General features: G+C 40.9%; 1 protein-coding gene across 6 annotated transcripts in view; it reads left to right on the top strand.

The window, feature by feature from the left end:
- The window catches only part of MASP1 (mannan-binding lectin serine peptidase 1 (C4/C2 activating component of Ra-reactive factor)), a 69250-nt gene that overhangs the window by 23109 nt on the left and 40641 nt on the right, over positions 1-5500 (top strand). The gene's annotated exons all lie outside the window — the stretch shown is intronic.

The raw sequence follows: 5500 nt of genomic DNA, 5'->3' as shown, positions 1-5500 counted from the left end.
AAGGCAGTTCTATTTCCAGTTTTTTAAGGAATCTCCACACTGTTCTCCATAGTGGCTGTATTAGTTTGCATTCCCACCAACAGTGTAAGAGGGTTCCCTTTTCTCCACATCCTCTCCAGCATTTATTGCTTGTAGACTTTTGGATCGCAGCCATTCTGACTGGTGTAAAATGGTACCTCATAGTGGTTTTGATTTACATTTCTCTGATAATGAGTGATATTGAGCATCTTTTCATGTGTTTGTTAGCCATCTGTATGTCTTCTTTGGAGAAATGTCTATTTAGTTCTTTGGCCCATTTTTTGATTGGGTCATTTATTTTTCTGGAATTGAGCTGTAGGAGTTGCTTGTATATTTTTGAGATTAGTTGTTTGTCAGTTGCTTCATTTGCTATTATTTTCTCCCATTCTGAAGGCTGTCTTTTCACCTTGCTTATAGTTTCCTTTGTTGTGCAGAAGCTTTTAAGTTTAATTAGGTCCCATTTATTTATTTTTGCTTTTATTTCCAATATTCTGGGAGGTGGGTCATAGAGGATCCTGCTGTGATGTATGTCGGAGAGTGTTTTGCCTATGTTCTCCTCTAGGAGTTTTATAGTTTCTGGTCTTACATTTAGATCTTTAATCCATTTTGAGTTTTTTTTGTGTGTATGGTGTTAGAAAGTGGTCTAGTTTCATTCTTTTACAAGTGGTTGACCAGATTTCCCAGCACCACTTGTTAAAGAGATTGTCTTTAATCCATTGTATATTCTTGCCTCCTTTGTCAAAGATAAGGTATCCATATGCGCGTGGATTTATCTCTGGGCTTTCTATTTTGTTCCATTGATCTATATTTCTATCTTTGTGCCAGTACCATACTGTCTTCATGACTGTGGCTTTGTAGTAGAGCCTGAAGTCAGGCAGGTTGATTCCTCCAGTTCCATTCTTCTTTCTCAAGATAGCTTTGGCTATTCGAGGTTTTTTGTATTTCCATACAAATTGTGAAATTATTTGCTCTAGCTCTGTGAAGAATACCATTGGTAGCTTGATAGGGATTGCATTGAATCTATAAATTGCTTTGGGTAGTATACTCATTTTCACTATATTGATTCTTCCAATCCATGAACATGGTATATTTCTCCATCTATTAGTGTCCTCTTTGATTTCTTTCACCAGTTTTAAAGGAGCAGGAGACATCACTGATTGGGGAATCAGAAAGCTGCAGTGTGAAACTGAAGCCACTGCTCACTAGATAATGGCTTTGATTGAGTCACTGAAATCATCTCAGCTTCAAGTTTGTCACTGGGTGGATGTCGATGCATTGATCGTCTCTGATGGGATCGTTTTATGGACATGTGGAAAGAAGCCATAGCTGTCCTCTTACAGAAAGTCCACCAAGTTTTCTGCTGCCCTGCCTTAGCTTTGCCTAGGAGGTTTGTGCTATTTCTACTAAGATGGACAGCTCATAGAAAGCAGGCTCTGGTTTCTCCTCCTTCAATCTCTCTTTCCTGCTCCCTGTCCTCAAGAACCCCTTTCCTATATCAGGTAGTGGTGGGTAGGGAGGGGCAGCTGAGACTCCAAATGCCCTCAGAACTTTGCTACTCCCTCTACCTAGATGTCCTCCCTTCTGCCCCCTTCCCAGCCCTCCACCTATGATTTCTACCTGCCTACGTCCTACTCACCTTTTGGTCCCAGCTCAGAGACCATTCTCTTCTTCCTGTTTTCTGATTCCCTAGGCTGGAAATATTTTCCCATTTATAACCCGAGGAACTTCCTAGCTTTCATTGCAATAACTATAATCTGGTAATTCCCTAACACAGACACATGTGAGTACTTATTCTCCGACTAAGTTTTATATTCCCAGAGGCAGGGGGCTTGCTTATTAAACACATGCAACAAATTAGTAGTTTTTGGCATCCTTCATGTTATAATGAGGACAGAACTTGGTATATAAATATTTGTTGAGATGAAAGAAAGCAAATTGAGGACATGCATCCATATGTTAGTGCCGAAAATCACAATAGGACACAGCTGAAAGGACATGGCTGCCCATAATAAGTAGAAAAATAAAAGAGTCTGTGATCCCCAGCCAAATGGTTTTCTACTATTATGAATTTTTTGTTTTCATTTGATAAGGTATTTCCCCCCATCATGTTAATACAATGACCCTAGTACAGGGACAGTCCAAACAGAAGCCAGGGCTCAATCCTCCATCTGTACTCAGAAGTCAATGGGTTTTGTAGAATTTTACAGTCATAGCAAGGGCTGCAAATATTAAGTAGGGCCAGTGACCCCTCTGTTTAGGTTACGACCAGAGCTGTCACTGAGCCACATCCTCTCTGGGAGACAGTCCATGCATGCCAGATAAAGTTTCAAGAGGCCCTTGAGCCAAAAAGTTGTTTGGCAAAGTGCCTGTGTCATTTGCCTTGCAGTCTCTGGATTGGTGGGCTCCTTTCTCCAGGGTCAGAACTGTTCCAAAAGCAAATCTGGTATCAGGAAATGCTCGTGGTTATCTCTCTACTCTTGAGCAAGTCATTGCCCTTCTCTGGACCTCAGTTTCCTCTAGAAGGAGGGGATTGAAACAGCTCTTAAAGGTCCCTCCCTCCAGCTCCATTTGGAGCTACAGGCTGAATTCCCAGGGCCCTGGGGCCTTCTCTTTCCTGCTTCTAAAGGTCTATCAGACTCAGATTTTCCCATGGGTCTCAGCTGGGGCATGCTTACCTGTCCTCTGAAATAGTGAGGCACTACAGGTGAGGATTGTTTATCTGCCATCATAAACTTAGGTATCCTTAAGCCTGGAAGTTACAAGAAGGGAGGCTGTTTATCGTAGACCTTCATTAGGTCTCTCCTTGATCCAAAAGATCTCTGGTTGGTTTCACTTGAAAGTCTCATGCTACAGGTACTACAGAACCCTGGAGACCTCGGGGTTAACAAACGAGGAATGAGGCTGTCGTGTCTAGAAATGCTGATGCTCAAGGCTTGACTCTTCATTAGTAATTGCTTCTAGAACACATGGTATAGACCACAAACAAGTTCAAGTTCTTAAGTAGGAAGCACTCTCTGTGTTGAAACTCCTCCTCACCATTCTCTAGCTCAACGAATCCCAACTTTTTTGACACCAGGGACTGGTTTTGTGGAAGATAATTTTTCCACAGACCGGGGGTGGGAGATGGTTTCAGGATGATTCAAGTGCATTACATTTATTATGCACTCTGTTTCTATTATTATTATATCATCTCCACCTCGGATCATCAGGCATTAAGATCCCAGAGGCTGGGGACCCCTGCTCTAGTTGGTTTATTTAATGTATGGATATAATGCCTTGTTAGAATACTAGCATGTCAGGACTGGAAGAGAACGTAGAACTCAGCTTGTTCAAACCCCTAGTTTACCAGGTGGATAATTGAGGAGTCAGGAGTCAGCCATATACCACTTTTTGGTGGAGTCAGAAATAGGGGTCCGGACCTCTAACAGCCAGGTCCATACATTTCGCTCCAATGCAGAGGTCACCGAGATAGTGCATTTCAGCTCATGTGGTTACTCATAGAAGAAGCCTCCTCCCAGACCCTCACTCTTTATGTATTTAGTCTTATTCTCATAAAATTCTAATGATAGCAGCTTAATGAATTTCTGCTGCTGCTGCTGCTGCTAAGTCACTTCAGTTGTGTCCGACTCTGTGTGACCCCATAGACGGCAGCCCACCAGGCTCCCCTGTCCCTGGGATTCTCCAGGCAAGAACACTGGAGTGGGTTGCCATTTCCTTCTCCAGTGCATGAAAGTGAAAAGTGAAAGTGAAGTCGCTCAGTTGTGTCCGACTCTTAGGGACCCCATGGACTGCAGCCCACCAGGCTCCTCCGTCCATGGGGTTCCCCAGGCAAGAGTACTGGAGTGGGGTGCCATTGCCTTCTCTGAATGAATTTCTACCTGAATTTAAAACAGTAAATAAAACCCTGTCTACATAAAGAAGATATAAGAATTGCAAAGGCTTTATAGTCTGGGGGCTTTCAATGCAGGGCAAGCAACATTACAAAACCCAATATCCCCAAATTATAAACTTGATGTTTATAATACTGTCCTTGGATCACCAAAAAGGATTAGTATATTTTCCTGAGAAAGCAGGCATTTGAATAAAGCGCTTTGAAAAGCATTACACTCACAAACACCCCAGTTTTTAAAAAAATCATAGGTAAAACTTCAGCTACCTGGAAAACTCAGATCATCAAAACAACAAAGCAGCTGAGATGTTCAAGAAAGTGACATTTCAGCTGTGTGTAGGTTGGAACACTCTACAGCAATAAGGCTGATGTGAGTTTGGCTAGTATCTGCAGAGTAGAGGAAAACATAGCAAAGCCATGATCTCATCTTCTGTTTACACTTCAATTCCCAAAGTTAGTGATTAATTGTCCTCATGTTTTGTTGCCAGGGCAAATTGTTTTCCTTTAAAGCTCCCACTTATTTTAAATAAATAAATCATTAGTTTCAAAACAGAAGTGTCAAATGTCAAGATACTTCTGACACACTAAGCTAATGAACAAAACAATTCATTAGAAGCTACTAGAGATAGGCAGCCTTTGAGAACTTTCCTTTAAAGGCTTTGAAAGGCAGCAGACATCATTCTTGGTCAGATTTTTCTCATGCATCTTGGCTAAAACATCAATCTGGAGGATGCAGATAGAAATGCTTCAGACGCTTTACCGACTGAGCCACGAGGGAAGTCCTAAAAGGATGGAGATAGGTATAAATGATAGAATGGTAGGTAAGCAAAGTATGGTAGTCATAAAAACATACCAGCCAGCTACAACACTGCTTCCCAAACCGAACACACAAAATCTGCTTTAGACAACCAGTTTAGAATCTCTCCTTGGGTCTCTGAATCTACCCAGGGCCCCCGGCTCTTGCAAAATAGGGAATTCTTTAGCAAATAGGCAATTTTTGCAGCTGAGTCTTAAAAAAATGCAACTATTTTGGGGTGATTCCAGTAGTTTCTGTATTAGTAAGACTACCTATTAAATATAGTTCTGATTACGTGACTTGCCTTTTTGTTGTTTAGTCGCTAAGCCGTGCCCGACTCTTTTGCAATCCCGTGGACTGTAGCCCACTAGGCTCCTCTGTCCATGGGATTTCAAGTCACTTGTTACATGATTCAAGGTCAATAATAATCTAGTTTCAACCTATGCCTCCAAATACATCTTTTCCTACAATCCCCACAGAATTTCTGGCTTCTCATTATTCTCAGAATAGGTCTTGCACTTTTAGTTCTGGCTGACAAATATTTATTGGATAACTGCTATATTCTAGGTCCTATTCCATGCACTGAAGATATAACTGTAAAGAAAAGAATCTGAAAAAGAATATGTATGTGTGTGTGTAACTGAATCACTTTACACCTGAAACTAACACATTGTAACTAAACACATGGTTTATTTACAATGTTTATTTACAATTTACATTTTTAAAAATTCCAATTCTGATATAGATAATGTATCATTTAAAAAATAAAGTTCAAATATACCAATAATAAAGTAATT

This window comes from Bison bison, unplaced genomic scaffold (genome assembly GCF_000754665.1).
Source record: "Bison bison bison isolate TAMUID 2011002044 unplaced genomic scaffold, Bison_UMD1.0 scf7180017864333, whole genome shotgun sequence".
Taxonomy (NCBI): Eukaryota; Metazoa; Chordata; class Mammalia; order Artiodactyla; family Bovidae; genus Bison; species Bison bison.
The sequence above is the reverse complement of the archived record's forward strand: the minus strand, read 5'-3'. Positions and strand labels throughout refer to the sequence as shown.